The 17,972-nt window shown below is 45.2% G+C and overlaps 3 non-coding genes across 3 annotated transcripts; 1 reads left to right on the top strand and 2 right to left on the bottom strand.

Annotated features, from left to right (window-relative positions):
• Positions 1–3,048: 3,048 nt before the first annotated feature.
• Trnai-aau (transfer RNA isoleucine (anticodon AAU)) lies at positions 3,049–3,122 on the bottom strand. Its single transcript has one exon. It is a non-coding gene; the product is annotated as a tRNA-Ile (tRNA).
• Positions 3,123–3,851: 729 nt separating this feature from the next.
• Trnal-caa (transfer RNA leucine (anticodon CAA)) lies at positions 3,852–4,017 on the top strand. The gene is made up of 2 exons: positions 3,852–3,889; positions 3,973–4,017. It is a non-coding gene; the product is annotated as a tRNA-Leu (tRNA).
• Positions 4,018–4,123: 106 nt separating this feature from the next.
• On the bottom strand, positions 4,124–4,196 carry Trnak-uuu (transfer RNA lysine (anticodon UUU)). The gene has a single exon. It is a non-coding gene; the product is annotated as a tRNA-Lys (tRNA).
• Positions 4,197–17,972: the final 13,776 nt, after the last annotated feature.

The raw sequence follows: 17,972 nt of genomic DNA, 5'->3' as shown, positions 1-17,972 counted from the left end.
CAGCGCGCACAGTAAAAGTCACATATGACTTTTACTGTGCGCGCTGTTTTCAAATTTTCTGTGGGAGTGAGCAGTACACCAGATTCGTGCAGAGGCTCATTTACTTTCAATAGAATGCCTCCTCCGCGGTTGCTTGGATTGTTTTCAGGTGTGTTTTGGATTTTTGTTTTCTGGAAACAGTCGTAGGTAGCCAAAAAAAAAAGACGCCGAGTGCTTTGGTTTTGATTTCGTGCGGAGAAATTTCCCCAAATGAAACAACGCCATCATGCGGGGAAGCGCGGAGTTTGAGTTTGAGTTTACCCTCCGCAGTCGGCCGGCAGGCTTTGAATATTGTATTTTTGTTGTGTATGTTTTTGATACAAATTTTGTTTGCTTTTGGCGTGTTTTGATGAAACACAAACCCATGGGCCGGGGTTTGTTTGTGGAGTTCAGTCGATTCTTTACCGATTGGGACGCAGAAAGCGTGAAACCGATGCGAAGTAATTACTTGCCATGTGTGCCGGACGGTTGGGTTGGAAAAATAATCCTTCGTTTGTCGAACAACAATAATGGCGACCGCAGTCTGGTTCTGTTTCTGTGATACCTAACCTCTGTAGATTCTACAGAGAATTGTCAGATGGATTCTGTAGAGAATCCTCAGAATGATCCTGTAGAGAATCCTCTGAAGAAATTTGTAGAGAACCCCCAAAAGGATTCTATGGAGAATCCTCTCCGGATTCTATGAAGAATCCTCTCCGGATTCTGTGGAGAATCCTCTCCGGATTCTATGGAGAATCCTCTCCGGATTCTGTGGAGAATCCTCTCCGGATTCTGTGGAGAATCCTCTCCGGATTCTGTGGAGAATCCTCTCCGGATTCTGTGGAGAATCCTCTCCGGATTCTGTGGAGAATCCTCTCCGGATTCTGTGGAGAATCCTCTCCGGATTCTGTGGAGAATCCTCTCCGGATTCTGTGGAGAATCCTCTCCGGATTCTGTGGAGAATCCTCTCCGGATTCTGTGGAGAATCCTCTCCGGATTCTGTGGAGAATCCTCTCCGGATTCTGTGGAGAATCCTCTCCGGATTCTGTGGAGAATCCTCTCCGGATTCTGTGGAGAATCCTCTCCGGATTCTGTGGAGAATCCTCTCCGGATTCTGTGGAGAATCCTCTCCGGATTCTGTGGAGAATCCTCTCCGGATTCTGTGGAGAATCCTCTCCGGATTCTGTGGAGAATCCTCTCCGGATTCTGTGGAGAATCCTCTCCGGATTCTGTGGAGAATCCTCTCCGGATTCTGTGGAGAATCCTCTCCGGATTCTGTGGAGAATCCTCTCCAGATTCTGTGGAGAATCCTCTCCGGATTCTGTGGAGAATCCTCTCCGGATTCTGTGGAGAATCCTCTCCGGATTCTGTGGAGAATCCTCTCCGGATTCTGTGGAGAATCCCCTCCGGATTCTGTGGAGAATCCTCTCCGGATTCTGTGGAGAATCCTCTCCGGATTCTGTGGAGAATCCTCTCCGGATTCTGTGGAGAATCCTCTCCGGATTCTGTGGAGAATTCTCTTCGGATTCTGTGGAGAATCCTCTCCGGATTCTGTGGAGAATCCTCTCCGGATTCTGTAGAGAATCCTCTCCGGATTCTGTGGAGAATCCTCTCCGGATTCTGTGGAGAATCCTCTCTGGATTCTGTGGAGAATCCTCTCCGGATTCTATGGAGAATCCTCTCCGGATTCTGTGGAGAATCCTCTCCGGATTCTGTGGAGAATCCTCTCCGGATTCTGTGGAGAATCCTCTCCGGATTCTGTGGAGAATCCTCTCCGGATTCTGTGGAGAATCCTCTCCGGATTCTGTGGAGAATCCTCCCCGGATTCTGTGGAGAATCCTCTCCGGGTTCTGTGAAGAATCCTCTCCGGATTCTGTGGAGAATCCTCTCCGGATTCTGTGGAGAATCCTCTCCGGATTCTGTGGAGAATCCTCTCCGGATTCTGTGGAGAATCCTCTCCGGATGCTGTGCAGAATCCTCTGTGTTCTGATGAGAATCCGTTCATGATTCTGAGGACTCCTCAGTGAGGAGAATCGTTTCAGGATTCTGTGAAAAACATACTCCAGATTATAAGAAAAAACAACCTCAGGCTTCTGAAGAGAATCCTTACAGAATTCTGCGGAGAATTCTCTTAGAATTATGTGTAAAGTTCACTCAGGATTCTGTGGAAAATCTTCTCAGGGCTCTGTGGAGAATCCTCTCAGGATTCTGTGGAGAATCCTCTCAAAAGCATTCTGTTAAGAATCCTCAAAAGGATTCTGTAGAGATTTCTCAAAAGGATTCTGTAGAAAGCGATTAAAATGATTCTGTTGCTTATCTCAAAACGATTTTGTTGAGAATTCTCAAAAGGATTCTGTAGAGAATCCTTATTAGAGTTCTATAGAGAATCCCTAAAGGGATTCTGTAGAGATTCTTCAAAAGGATTCTTTGGGGAATCCTCAGAAGGATTCTGTAGAGAATCTAGAAAGGATTTTGTAGATAATGCTCAGGAGGATTCTGAAGAGAATTCTCAGGAGGATTGTGTAGAGAATCCTCAGAAGAATTTTGTAGAGAATCCTCAGAAGGATTTAGTTGAGAATCCTCAGAAGCATTCTGTTGAGAATCCTCAGAAGGATTCTGTTTTTCTTAGTACAGTAAAACACAGACAAAAGTAAACGTTCGATAACTGCAACATGTTTGCCCTTCACTTACCGAATGACGTTCGATAACAGAAGCAACTGACAGACGTCAAAGAACTATCAGTTGCTGTAGAATTCAGCCCAAAAAAGTGCATGCGGAAAACATCGCATTGCTGCAAAACTGCATTGCGAAAAACATCGCATCACTCTTGACGGATAGCTGTGCGAAAACTGCAAAATTGTTGCACCGAGCGAATCACTAATGTAACAGACAGCTCCTTTCCATTTGTCAACAAATTTCTAAGAGAACGATAAAGCAACTTCGAGCAAATACGTCGTTGATCAGGACTTCAGATTGTCTGTGAAGAACGATGTGGATTTCATCAAAAAAAAATGAAACAAAAAAGTTCCTTGGCTCCAGAGAGGATCGAACTCACGACCTTCGCGTTATTAGCACGACGCTCTAACCAGCTGAGCTATGGAGCCGCTTGCGAATTCACTGCTTAGCAACCAATCAGGCTCCTTTGATCCCACGTTGCCCTTTATAACACCAATCAAAACAAACCTCAACGATAATGTTAACGACGTCATAATCGCTTGAAAATCTCCGCAAATGGCGCTGTTAATCTTAATTGATGTTCACATTTTGTTCCACTTCGACGCGTCGCTGCTCCGTCGATGTGATCGGACGAAGGCGACGCGAACGAGAGAGAGAACGAGGGGACCGCACTCAACGAAGAAGACACACGAGCGAACACACGATAATGATGCGATACGTACGACAGACGAAAACACGGAACGAACGGGAAGGTAGGTTATCCGGTCAAGGCGAGCAGGTAACCTCCATCCCCGTATGTATAAAATCCCGCCATCATCATCGCAAACTTGCGATGGATGATTGCATCGCTGCCGTCTGTCACGACCTTTTTGACATCTGCCGCGTCGCCGCTGCCGCCGTCCGTCGCTAAGCAACGCCGTATCTGTTCTAGTCGCTGCGCTCCGCGCATGCCTACTTCGCTTTTGAATGTCGTCGTCGTCGCGCTGTCTTCCGCGAGTTGAGGAGACCATGCGCACAGCACTGGTCATAGAAATAAAAGATGAGTCACTTTGGACGAGACGGAACAATCAACGCGACTTCAAGTCATTAATTTATTCGATAGATTGGTTCAGAGGAAGCGCGAAAAAGTGCTAGCTAACGTGCCCGTCCTAACACATGTCAGGATGGCCGAGCGGTCTAAGGCGCCAGACTCAAGAGTTAGATCTTGCTGAGGTTCGAGGTTCGATTCCCGCAATCGTAATCCCGAAAGTACACTCAGTTCTCTCTATACACCGAGCGTTCTGGTCCTCTCTGAGGGCGTGGGTTCGAATCCCACTTCTGACAAGATATTTTTTGCTTCGTTGAAGATCTGATCCGTAATCACTGTTTGTTTATTCTATCGATTTTCATTACTGTTGGATTTAAAAAAAAAAAGAATAAAAAATTTACCCGCCCGAATAGGGACTTGAACCCTAGACCGTTGGATTAAAAGTCCAACGCTCTACCGACTGAGCTACCCGGGCTTCACGGAGTAGGGAGAGTTCACAGCGCTAGCGCTTCTACGCTTTTTCCGCTTGCGGTGATTCTACCTTGTCAGTTCATTCTTCATCTTCCACCAACATCATCAGCACCGCAACAAAACCAACCAAATGAGCACAGTAAGAACACGATCCAACGTGTCGTACTCGTTCGTACCCAACTACATACTTGCCTCATTCGCTTGTGTGTAGACGCAGCAGGCGGCGGCGACGAACGCGTCAATTTGTGCTAAGAATAAAACCGACTGCCATCCTGCAGCAGAACTGACTGGCAGGCAGCTACAGGCATCACCGATACAGCAGTGGAGCAGCACCACTACTGTCTGCTACTCTGGCACGGGCAGAAACAGTAGTGGTGGTGGTGAGGAAGCACGCGGAGCAAACGCTTGAATGAAGTTCGTGAAAAAAGACGGAGGAAAGAACGACAAAACGTAAACAAAACAACGGACGAGCAGCAGCAGGCGGTGTTTGATTCAAAGTGAGAGTGATGTCATCGCTATGCGATGCATAATTGTTTGTGTTTTAAAACGTGTGCTAGTGAAAAAGTGCATCCGCGAGTGGATGTTTCGATTGCGGTGCATTGTGCTGTCAAATTCTGTCAACCCATCCATGTCAAACCAAATTCATTGACAAAATTGAACTGTTTTTCAATTTTGTCAACAATTTGGTTGCCTTTCCCTGTCCCCCCCCCCCCCCCCCCTTAGTTTCGCAGCGTCCACGTTTGCCACCGTGGACAGCCACCGGCCGCGGGTTGTTTGTTTTGCCGTTGCAAGCAAAAACCACTGCAAAACAAACAAAATTGAGCTGCTGCCAGCAGGGCTCGGAACCGCGCTATCAAAATTAACTAATTAATTGCTTCGCGCGGAGCGGTATGGTGGCGCTGGCTCTTCTCTACGTTCGCTAGCCTGACCGGTTGCTTCGATCATAGAGGACTCGTTCAGCCGCAAAAAAGGTCCCCTCGCTCGCGGCCTACTGCGAGCGCAGCAGCAGCGGCAGCGATCCCTTTAGGAGCTCTGATTGAAAGCAAACATCATCAAATTACCATCCTACCGTGCTTCGCGTATAGGTACCGTAACCGTACTCTCGGTCGGTGGTGTCGCCGCGTATCGTGTGATGTGGAGGAAAACATGAACCGTGCGGCGGCGATCCGTGACCTCGACTTTGCTACCGAAGCCAATATGGCCAAATTTCAACCAGCATGATAGCGCGTAGCGGCGGTAGCTGTCATTTACCATCGGGTCATGTTTTCCTGGCGGATGGGAGGTTATGTTTGATCGCGGTAGGCCATTGTTTGCCGCACACTATCGTTTTTTTCGCCGTTGTTGTTGCATGATTTTTATTAGAAACTTCCCGAATCGCTTTGTTCCGGTTGGAATGGTTTCGGCACCACCACACGAGAGTTCGCCGTCAATAGTCGACTACTTCGATGGTTGATAGTTTTCGGATTGCCATTGGCGGTGGTGGCATGGCGGCGAATAAACTAAACGAGAAACATATCAACCAACAACTATTCTCCACGTTCGGTCGATGATATGGTATCGTTCTGCAGAACGCCGAACCGACCAACCTACGATGCATCTGCTGTATTTGTGTGTGCATACGGCAGCTTCATCAGGTTCGGACTGTTCCTCGTCCGTTTACTCTCTATAGCTGATGACTTGCTGCCGCTTGTTGCTTCTTGAATAACGTATTCGATGTATGTTATTGATAGGCTTTTATTGTGGTACAAGTGATTAAACGTAAATGGTTCTTATATGTATTTGGAGGACACTCAGCGGCGTCATGGTCGCATTTTTTTCCGCAGTCAAGTTCGCAGATTGTGAACAATCCTCGGTACTCACTTTACGTAATTTATGTTTAGTCCCTTACTGTCAGAGCTGTCAGATCAGTGTAACATGCTAAATAAAATTTACACGAAAGGCAATTTACACGAAAAAAAAATACACGGTTATGAATATTTATTGGGTACCGGACTGGTCACCGAAAATTTGATCGTTTTCTTTGGTACATCGAGGTCTTGAAATTAGTCTATGACACTACTGTGTGGATCCATGGTCCGGTTGGTTCTTAGCTGGTTAATGGCATCCCTAACTTCCCTCAGCGTGGGAGTTAGATCAGTTGGACCAGCTGTACGGACGCGGTCATTTTCTCCGTTGTCTTGGCTTTCTCCAGGCGGCCGATGTTTCCGCTTCTGTTTTTATCATTCCACGTCCTGGGTGCTGCTCCGACACTAGCAGGTATGGCCATATGGAGATCCTCTTGATCCCCATGCAGGAAAGCCGTCTTCACATCTATCTGACGTATGGTCAGCCCTCTGCAACGCAACAGCCTAAAGCCACTCGAATAATTGTAGTCAACTTGACCATTTCAGTTGTAATCCCAAGTAACCAAAAGTTCAGATAAAAGGGTACTTTATAAGCTAAGCAGCTTGTTCGAGGTTGCTCATTAGTATTCTAAGCAGCTTCATTTTTAAGTAATTTTAGAACTTGAAAGTGTTGGCAGAAAGCAACGGTCACCCCTACTTTCCACCAGATGACCGAACCCATGGACCGAACCCCTTTCAGTGGATCTGGCAACACCAGTGTATTTTGACGTTTCTCTTTTATGTATTATAAGAACAAGATGTTTGTCAACAGAGTTTTTTTAGTTCAATAACAATATATTATGTGTTCGGCACGCTCGTGATTTCTCTCCGCGATATTTCCGAGTTTCCCTGGTGATTTTGCGATTTCGTTACGTTGTTCCGCTGCGCTCCTGTTTACTCTGTTCAACAGGTTATCGGTCCCAGTTGATGTATCGCGAAAATAGTGATTTCGGACTGGAAATTGGAAGAGAAAGTGCCGTCGCGTGTGTTGTTCATTGTGCCCGATTTGTTCCAGCAGATTGAGCAAAATGGAGGCGCTCAACAAGTTTGTCAGATTGAATAACCACAACTGGCAGACTTGGAAATTCCGTATGGAGATGCTCCTTACGAGAGAAGATTTGTGGTACGTAGTGGAAACTCCGAAGCCGAACGAGAACCCCGAGAATTGGGAAAGGGACGATAAGAAAGCCCGGGCAACAATGGGCCTCTGTATCGAAGAGAACCAATACGGTTTGATCAAGTCGGCAAACAGTGCAGCACAGTTTTGGAGCAGCCTTAAGACGTACCACGAAAAGGTGACCGTTATTTCCAGAGTCGCCTTATTGAAGAAGTTATGCAACCTGAATCTGCTGGAAGGTGGCGATCTGGAACACCACCTCTTCGAAATAGAAGAACTGTTCGACAGATTGACGCAAGCGGAGCAGGAGTTGGACGATTCGTTGAAGGTTGCCATGATCTTGCGGAGCCTTCCGGACTCGTTCTCCGGACTTGTGACTGCGCTCGAAAGCAGACCGGACGAAGATCTAACGGTTGTGTTAGTAAAGAGTAAGCTTCTCGACGAGTTCGAACGTCGAAAGGAGCGTTCTGTGCCTGGTTCCAGTGGACGTTCTGGCGATCTGAAGGCGCTGAAAAGTTTTGGCAAGCGGAATGTCTCCGTTTCGGAACGTACCTGTTTCTTTTGTAAACAAAAGGGACATTTGCGAAGTGACTGTCCGGTGCTGCAGCAGCAGCAGAAGCGTAATAGTGAAAAGAAGAAGAAGAAGAGTGAACCGTCCGCCGCCAAGCAGGCTATGACCGAGGACAAAAGTGCTGTGTTATTCCTGGTGAATGGGAGTCGGTCAAGCGGCTGGATAATTGACAGTGGGGCAAGTGTTCATATGTCAAATCCCAAGTAACCAAAAGTTCAGATAAAAGGGTACTTTATAAGCTAAGCAGCTTGTTCGAGGTCGCTCATTAGCCTTCTAAGCAGCTTCATTTTTAAGTTATTTTGGAACTTGAAAGTTCACATAAGCACGCTGGATAGCCTTCTAAGCAGCTTCTGACAGAACTTTGTCAAAATTAATGCAGAAACAAAAATGTGTTTTTCAGAACCACCCCTGTTGGTGGGGGTTTGTGATTTACGTCTGGAAATTGCTACTGATAATTATATTTTCACACATGTCGCTGCTATGTAGATTTGAACTGGATCCTCCTGCGTGATAGCCTGCCGACTTACCGCTGCGCTGCTGAAGACACCTGGCAAAGTCAAGCTAACTTCACTACTGTACAAATGTGCAGAACTAGCTGCCGACAGAAAATTGATTCAAGTCAGACTTTACCTGCTGTCCACTCAATCGCAGCTGTAGTATTGTGGTAGAGCGTAGGACTCTCACGCAGCGACTGTCGGTTCGAATCCGATGGGCGGCAATTATTTTTTGCTCAAGCCTAGTATTCATTGATTTGATAAATTCATATTTGTATTTTATTCGTGTACGCTTAGACCGTTGTTTTCTGTAAAAGAAATAAATTTAATCTTCTTAGAATCACAATGCTACTGAACTGAACTTCTATGAACTTGAAAGTTCCGACAAAGTTCCGACATAGCATCTTAAGCAACTTTAAAGTTCCGCGAAGTTCAGATAAAGTTCCGAATGGAACTTTCTGGCTGCTTAAGAGGCTAACAATTAGCCTTGCCGGAACTTGTGACCGAAGTTCCAGCAAGGCTCATCGTTAGCCTCTTAAGCAGCCAGAAAGTTCCGCTTGGAACTTTATCTGAACTTCGCGGAACTTTAAAGTGCATTTTGTCATGGGAAGCGGAACTTTTGGTTACTTGGGATGACAAACGGTACTTTGAGACGATTGACGAGAACGATGTGCATGAAGTGGTTCTGGCTGATGGTCGATCGGTTAAATCAGCCGGCAGTGGAACTGTAAAAGTGTCTAGTGTGAACGGTTGCGGTGAGGCGGTGGATGTAGTCCTAGAGAAGGTGTTATTCGTTCCGGTGCTGAATAGTGGATTACTGTCCGTAACGAAGCTGACGTCGAAGGGATTCCTGGTAATGTTCCGGCAGGACGAGTGTGACATCACGGATGCTTCCGGCAAGGTGATTGCTAAGGGTGATCGCCGGGGAAGCTTGTATCAGCTGAGAGTGTCCGAAGAAGTGTGCAAAGTTGAAAAGCAGCATAACGAGTACTGCCAGCATCAGTGGCATCGTAAGTTTGGCCACCGTGATCCAGCGGTTGTGAGCCAACTTTGTTCGAAGAAACTGGCCGAGGGAGTGCTGTTGAAGGATTGCGGAATACGGCTTGCCTGTGAGACCTGTATGGAGGGAAAGTTATCTCGTGCTCCGATTCCGCGACAGGCTGAGCGGAAGACTACCCAAGTGCTCGACCTGATACACACGGATCTTTGTGGACCGACGAAGACGCCTACACCGAGTGGGAGCAGGTACCTGATGACGGTGATTGACGACTACAGTCGGTACACTGTGGTCTACTTGTTGCAAAAGAAGTCGGAGGCTGTCGATCGTTTGATCGAGTACGTCAGGTATGTGGAAACTTTATTCAACCGTAAACCCAAAGTCGTGCACTCGGATGGTGGAGGCGAATACGTCAACGAATGACTGCAGAATTTCTTCAAAAGTGAGGGGATTAAGTGCCAGTATACAACAGCCTATACGCCGCAGCAGAATGGTGTTGCCGAAAGAAGAAATCGATACCTGCAAGAGATGGCGACAACGATGCTGCTGGATGCGAAGCTCGAGAAGAAATACTGGGGAGAAGCAGTTGTTACGGCAGCGTACATCCAGAATCGACTGCCGACGAGGGCCGTCGACGTCACTCCGTTCGAGATGTGGTACGGCAAGAAGCCGTATCTGGGACACCTACGAGTGTATGGGTGCAAGGCGTGGGTACACGTACCTGATGTGAAGCGCGGCAAGTTCGACAGTAAGGCTCGCAAGCTGACCTTCATAGGATATTCCGAGCAGCACAAAGGTTACCGTTTTGTCGATTTGGCCACGGAGAAGGTTACCATCAGCAGAGATGCCAGGTTCCTGGAGATGGATGAAGCTCAAGGCCAGGAGGAGGCAGCGGTTGAGCCCGCCGCTGAAGAGAGCTGTACGGAATTACCACCATGTAGTACGCCGAGAACAAATGATGAACCGTTAGTGGAACCTGAGAATCGTGAGCAGCTGGGAGACCATGAGGACGATGACGACGTTCACAGTGAGCATGAGCAGTTTTTCGACATTAGTTCCTCGTTTTCGGATGACCCGTTGGCGCTGAAGGAAGAGCCACAAGACAACGAAGAACCAGAAGTGGATCCGGAAGGTGGACAAGGTGCTGGCAAGCCGTCTCGTAGGAATCGAGGCAAGCTTCCGGGTCGTTACTCGGACTACGTCGTTGGAGTAGTGAAACAGCAAGCGAAAGAACCAGTTACCTACGGTGAAGCAGTGAAGAGTAGCGATAGCGATGCTTGGCGGAAGGCTATGGACGACGAATTCCAGTCACACCAGCGAAATGGTACGTGGGAGCTTGTGGACCGTCCGGCTGGAAAACGTGTTATTGGTAGTCGATGGGTCTACAAGATCAAGCAGGACGAAACAGGAGAAGTTGTACGGTTCAAGGCTCGGCTGGTGGCTCAAGGCTTCGCGCAGCGATACGGAGAAGATTTCGACGAAGTTTTTGCCCCGGTTACGAAGTATGCGACGCTGCGAACATTGTTGGCACTGGCAGGCAAGGATCGATTATTTCTAAAGCATCTGGACGTCAAGACCGCCTACCTTTACGGTACTATCGACGAGGAGGTGTATATGCGCCAGCCGGTTGGATATGAGGTTCGTGGGCAGGAGCAGAAGGTTTGTCGTCTGAAGCGCAGCATATACGGCCTGAAACAGTCAGCGAGGTGCTGGAACCGGAAGCTGTCGGAAGTTCTACTGAAGCTTGGATTCGTGGCGTGCAGTGCTGATCCATGTTTGTACGTGGCCGTGAGGAACAGCAAGAAGATTTTCCTGGTTGTTTATGTGGATGATCTGCTTGTCGGATGCGCATCTGAGGAGGAGATTGCCAAAGTGTACGAGGAACTTCGCAAGGAATTTGAAATTTGCTGTTTGGGCGAAGCAAAGTATTTTCTCGGCTTGGAGCTGCAAAAAGAAGACGATGGATTCTACAGCATGAGTGTGAAGGCGTACATTGAAAAGTTGATCGTGAAACTAGGACTGCAGGATGCGAAGGTTTCAAAGACGCCGATGGACCAAGGGTACGTGAAGGACAGAACAGCGAGCGATAATCTGAAGGATGCCTCTCAGTACCGAAGCGTGGTTGGTGCAGTGATGTACATAGCGGTAACAGCACGCCCTGATATTGCATCTGCTGCGGCCATATTGGGAAGAAAGTTTAGTGCTCCGACGGAAATCGACTGGACTGCAGCAAAGCGTGTCGTGCGCTACCTCAAGGCAACAAAAGACTGGAGGCTGAAGTTGGGTGGCGAAGGCGGCAAGCTGCTGGAGGCGTATTCGGACTCTGACTGGGCAGGTGACCTGGATACACGCAAATCTACGACCGGCTTTGTAGTGTTCTATGCAGGAGGAGCCGTGTCGTGGGCTAGTAGGCGACAGAATTGCGTGAGCCTCTCGTCCATGGAGGCTGAATACGTGGCGCTAGGCGAGACTTGTTAGGATGTGCTGTGGCTACGACGATTGCTTAGTGACATGGGCGAAAAGCAGGATTGTGCCACTACGGTGCATGAAGACAACCAGGGCTGCCTTTGTTTCGTCAAGTCTGAGCGATCAAGCAAGAGGACCAAGCATATCGAGACGAAGGAGTGCTTCATCAAGGATCTCTGCGACCGGGGCATGGTGAAGCTTCAATACTGTCCCACGGATGAAATGAAGGCGGACATTCTAACCAAGGCGCTTGGGACGGTTAAGCATGACCGTTTCACTGAGCTACTGGGGTTCGTCAAAACCTAAGGGCCAACCGTTGAGGAGGAGTGTTGGCAGAAAGCAACGGTCACCCCTACTTTCCACCAGATGACCGAACCCATGGACCGAACCCCTTTCAGTGGATCTGGCAACACCAGTGTATTTTGACGTTTCTCTTTTATGTATTATAAGAACAAGATGTTTGTCAACAGAGTTTTTTTTAGTTCAATAACAATATATTATGTGTTCGGCACGTTCGTGATTTCTCTCCGCGATATTTCCGAGTTTCCCTGGTGATTTTGCGATTTCGTTACGTTGTTCCGCTGCGCTCCTGTTTACTCTGTTCACTGTGTAGTTGCCATACTGTCGTTCTTCTGAAAAGTGACGTAAGCGACATTGACAATTTTGATGCATTTCTGGTTATTATTCATCAAACTCTTGATCGTTCGCTATGTTTTCTTCCACAGATGATAGATTACCACTAGCATCCTAATGTAGCAGACATACTTCAATGTTATTAGTTCACCAGATACTTTATATACTAAAAGACGTCGAAACTTCGAATGGCGCTTACGTCACTTTGAAGAAGAACGGCAGCATAGGTTCATACTCCTTAATGCCTTAATGTAGAGTTGTCTCTTGGAAGCTTGGGTTCGGCCCGGTTTTCCCGGTGCACACGTCAAATCTCCTATTCGCACCGCAAACTGATTCCCCGTCTTTGTTTACGTTCTTTCTGTTTGTTGTTCTTTACGTCGTTGTCAGCGGACCTGTTACACTCAATCAAATATCCGCTTTCCATTCAATTGCACAACTCTACACTTAAAACATCTAAAGACCTACGCGTTGCGCATTTGAATGGATTCTACAAGAATATGCCACTCCAATCAGATTCCCATCTTTTCTGAACTTCACGCGATCTTGATCTCCTCGACCAGTGAATAAGATATCGATTCCGGCCTGCGAGACCTTCTTGACCTAATGCAGCTTCCAATAAACTTCTGATTCTTCCAGTGGTTCTTTTTTAGCACCGCCTACAAATTCCGCTTCTGAATCTTCACCCGAGTTATGCAGACGATACGGTTGCTTGCTCTTTTCAGCCAGCAGCCGCTGCTTGACTGTCTCCGGCATCAGGTCTTTCTTTGCAAGATTCTCGAGTGCCTTTACCAGGGAGTCGTATCCATCGGCTAACGAACTACTGAGCTGTGATGACTTTTCGAGGAATAGCTCCCGCTGAATTTCTTCTTGCAGCGGTCGATCACTTCCAATGTCTGTTGCCTGTTCAGGAAGTCCACATCAGAATAGTTGTAGAAATGGTAGATTGAAACTATCACCACCATCTTCTTCTCTTCGAGCGTCAGTTCTCTCAGGTCCATCGATACGATCTGAAAAGAGAACTCAGGGATCTCGGAATTCTGCAGAAGCTTGTTGCGCTGGCAGTCCTTGAATTTGCTAGAGATGTTGCACTTTTTGACCACATTCTGTACATGATCGTTCAGGTTGGGCCAATACACTATGTTCCTTACCTTGCGAATTTTTACGTGGGACTACCAGGCACTTCTCCTTAGAATCAACCCTTTTTGACGACCAACTCAAACCAGGACACAAAAAAAGGCTTCACACATTCAATCACTGGTTCTTTTTCCTTCGGCCATCCCTTGACAATTTACTGCTTCAGGATCTGACTCGCTTTGTCTTTCTGAGTTCGCTTGTTTTATCCGTTCCAGCATGTTCCGTTGAATGTCAAAGCACTTTAATGTATTCGCTTCTTCGATGGTTTTCCATAGAGGGTCTCAATCTTCCGACCATCTAGGCTTGCTGCACTCGATGTTTCACGACAGCTAGGGTATCCGCACGTATCCGCCAATACCAAATCTTTACTCTTGGCATACTGGACCTGTAGATTACAGCGCTACCGGCTCAACATCATCCTCTGGATACGTTCCGACAACGGCTTCCTGAATACGCTTTACAGTGACTGGAACTGGTCGGATCATGTCGGACTGCACTACCACTTGTTTCTGGTCGAATCGTTTACATGAGCAGAAGAGTATTGCGGAGATTCCACCTGTTTAGACTCCTGCGCGAAAATTAGTTGCGTGGATTTTTCTTGCGTGGGCCCACAGATATAAAACCAGACCGCGTCCTGGAGAATATTTTACACTGTGTTGTTAGGTACACATTTGGTGATAGTTTTGGATTGTAAACAAACATTTTTAACGCACCTACGCTGAAAATGAGCCTAATCATTTATTTGCGTCGGAATCTATAAATCTTCACAACGGGCAATATCGCCAGCATCTCTTTCTCGATTTGAGTGTATAGGGCACTGCATTGTTTTGATTTTTTATGGGATTTTGAAGTTTCTTGGCCTTGTTGTTTACACAATTTCTGTGGGAGTGAAAGAGAAGAAGAGAATTTCATGCAGTGACCTATTCCCGCTCTGCCGCTGTCAGAGTCCTAGATGCAAATACCATGGGCTGTCCCGAGCAGAGGAGAATATCAAATTCATAACAACAGAATCACATAGCCTGTTTTTTATCATAATTTGTTATTATTAACTTATCAAAGTATTACTTTTTCATAACATGTTTTGTTAGGCAATCTTATTTTGTTATATAGTATACTTTGTTGTAGACCAAGGTATGTTATTATTCTACTATTGAAAATGTACAAATATGTGAGAAACTATAACACAACAATAACAAGTTTTCAAATTCACTGCATGGTGCATTGTTATTGAGTTGTTGATGAAGCTAACAATACATGTTAGTAGATTGGTCTTCCAGGAACATCTTTTTGTTATGATTTTTGTTATTTTGCCGCTTATGACAGACAAGTTTATAACATAATAAGATATGTTAATGACATAAAAAATAGTGATTCCGTCATACAGTTATTATTCCAAAATAACATATTATATTATGCACGTAGAAAAATGGCGCTTGTTTAAAACAATAAAACGCATGGTTGATTTTCAAACTGAGAATTTACTTATTCCAAAGTTATATTTAATTGTTTTCATTTAGAGTTTATCGATAAAAACAACCGATTACCATCATTTCATATAATGTCAAAAATTTCATTTGTTTCAACAAAATAAAAACCATAAACATGGTCCGAAAGCACTCACACACCTATAAAATGCTTACCCCAACATCGCCACAACGAAGAAGGTGCAGCAAATCCATCACGCCAACTTCCAAGTGCAGCTTTGGTCGTGATGGATAACGCGCAGGTACTCACGACAGCATCCACAAAAAGTTGATCGGCTTCGCCTTTTTTGTCTTTTTTTAGTCGTTCTCCTCCCCATCCGCTCACCGACGGTCTAAAAATAGATTTCCGAGCTGCCGCAGGAGCTGCCATCACCAACACAATCACATTCCGGCTTTGTTAGTCACAAAAGTGCAGTCGTTTAAAACAATCTGTTATTTTATGTTGAAACTACCAAATCTCTGTTTGTTCTAACAAACTGTGAAAAATTTCGTCAAATGAAAACATTTGTATTATCAAACAATGCAACAGTTCAGTTTAAACTAGAAATCAGTTTGTCGCTATAGTAAACTGAAAAATCGGTTGATTTGAACTAGAATTTAATTATGTTTACAATTTATTTTTCTGCGTGTGCTGTTGATATTCTCACCTGCTCGGGGTCCCTCTTGCAATAGGGTGGCTCCAAGTGCGAAGCTGCTGGCGTCATACTGTACAGTTACTGCTAACTTCGGGTTATAACACTTCAGCACCATTATCTTCGCTATTTGCTTCTTCAACGCCCCGAAGGCTGTTCCTCGAAATGTCGAAGATTCGCAATCGTTGTTCGAGAAGGTAAACCACAGAAGCTAGTCATGCAAGCAGACGATGTTAGTCAATTCTGCAGTGATCCCGGGTGGGATGCAGTGATGCAAATTTTAAGGTATTTACACACCAAATTTCAATTTTCTCGAACGCTTCAAGCGTTCAAACAGTCGTTAGGAATCGAAGATTAGTGAAAAGTGTTGAAGGAACTTATGTCGTTTTCAGTTTTAACCTGATTAGAGTTGATCTTGACTCGTAATGACCGCAAATCGTGACAATCACAGTTTTCAACTTCCTATTTGTTCGTAGAGATAACAATTTCCATTTTTTCGTTTTGTTTTGGCGGTTTGTTTACATCTATTTTGATGGGATGGACCTCGCTCGGGTTGGATCATAAAAAAATGGCAGAGCAATCTGTTGTGACCGGACCTTGAAGCAATGCAGTTTCTTTATCTTCATAGAACATCCAAGGGGCAACTTCACTGGTGGTCCAAATCGTTGTTTTGTTCCAAAGTTTTGGATCAAATCGAAAATTCTTTATTTCACCAACAAAGCTAGCCATGAAAATGTTTGACACTTCACAGGTCATTTTGACAGACCACACACATGCACGAATAAGACGGTTCATATATTCTACTTTATCGATCGTGTTGCTGTCCGTTTCATGCTCATGTTACATCTGTTAAAATAACCTGAGACTTGCCAGTCATTTTGAGGTTACGTTCGTTGGTGTAATGAAGCATTTAAGCAACTACTAAATTAAAGCTCGCACCGTTGGTGTAAATTCTCAGGTGTAAATCATCTTTTAAAAGTGGTTTATACCAGTTGTTCCAATCTATTTTTTTTTGAACTGGTATAAGACCTGAAGATATCAAGAAACAACATCAGTTTGACACTAATGAAAATTCGATCGAGTAAAACAAGATGTTTGAGAAATGGTTTCTTTTTGGACAAATATTTATTTGACCCTGTGTACTACACACTATTTTTATTTCGCTGGTTTTTGTCAAGCTGTAAATACAGCAATCCATCCAGCAAAATATTTTTTCTGGATCTCAGCAATGTGAATTGGCAGCATATTTTGCTGGTTGACCAGCAGTTTTGTCCGCGCTCGACTCCAGCTGATTTTTTTTTGTTCCTATTTTCAAAAATGTTTACAAATTGTCAAGTTTTATAACTGAATGGTTTATTCAGCAATTTCCAGCTAGCAAATAATGCTCAAGGGCAAAAAATATCCATAACGGATGCGGTGCCTTACATTTTAGGTTGCAAAATGAGTTTTTGTCGGAATTCCTTTGAATTCTTGGTGATCCAGTGTTGTGCTACAAGTGTTTGACAACTGATTTGCTGGTGATTCAGCAATTGCAATCATTGCTGACTTATCAGTTACCATTACGGATGTTTCAGCAAAATGAAATTTGCTGGTTTTATCTCAGCAATTCATTTTGATGGATGAGAAATCCAAAATTTGGCGTGTAACGGCTTAAGTGTTGATCCATTTTCGGCGCAATGGATCATTACAATAACAAAAACGGTCGCAATGAAATTAACAGATAGCGCCACCGTAGCCTTGTGTGTTTGACATAACTCGACTGCTGTCACAATGTTTATAAAGCACATATACGATGGCACCTTGCTGTTTTGATCAGCAACTGCTAGAAAAGTTGTCTTCAATGATCCATTTGAAACAAATTTTAGCTTGTTCCAAATTCATTTTGACGTTTGAGAAGACCCAAGTAACCACGGTGTTGAAGCCTTATTGCATGCTGATATAGAGTGTATTTAGAGCAATCATTACTTTACATGCAAACTTAAGGTTGATTTAAAGTGGAATTGGGCAATTATAGAATCAAACTACGATACTGGCATACTGGTTTAATCTTAAATCAGTCGCATAATTGCCAATTCCACTTTTAATCAACCTTAAATGTTCATGCAAAGTAATGATTGCTCTAAATCAGTCTTCCCACGAACGCAACACATGTTCAACTTCAGTACGATTACTCGCACTTGTGTTGAACATCAAACGCCAAACATCGGAGTACCCGTGTTTGCTAGCGTACTCCGTACCAAAGAGTACTCAAGTACAAAACTTGTGTTCGTACAGAAGTACAAAACAAAAATCGAACCGAGCGAAAACCGAGAATGAAACCCGAAGCGGCTTTCCGATTGGTAAACGAGTGGTGCCGAACTGTCAATCGT

Source organism: Aedes albopictus, unplaced genomic scaffold, assembly GCF_035046485.1.
Source record: "Aedes albopictus strain Foshan unplaced genomic scaffold, AalbF5 HiC_scaffold_620, whole genome shotgun sequence".
Classification (NCBI taxonomy): domain Eukaryota; kingdom Metazoa; phylum Arthropoda; class Insecta; order Diptera; family Culicidae; genus Aedes; species Aedes albopictus.
The sequence above is the reverse complement of the archived record's forward strand: the minus strand, read 5'-3'. Positions and strand labels throughout refer to the sequence as shown.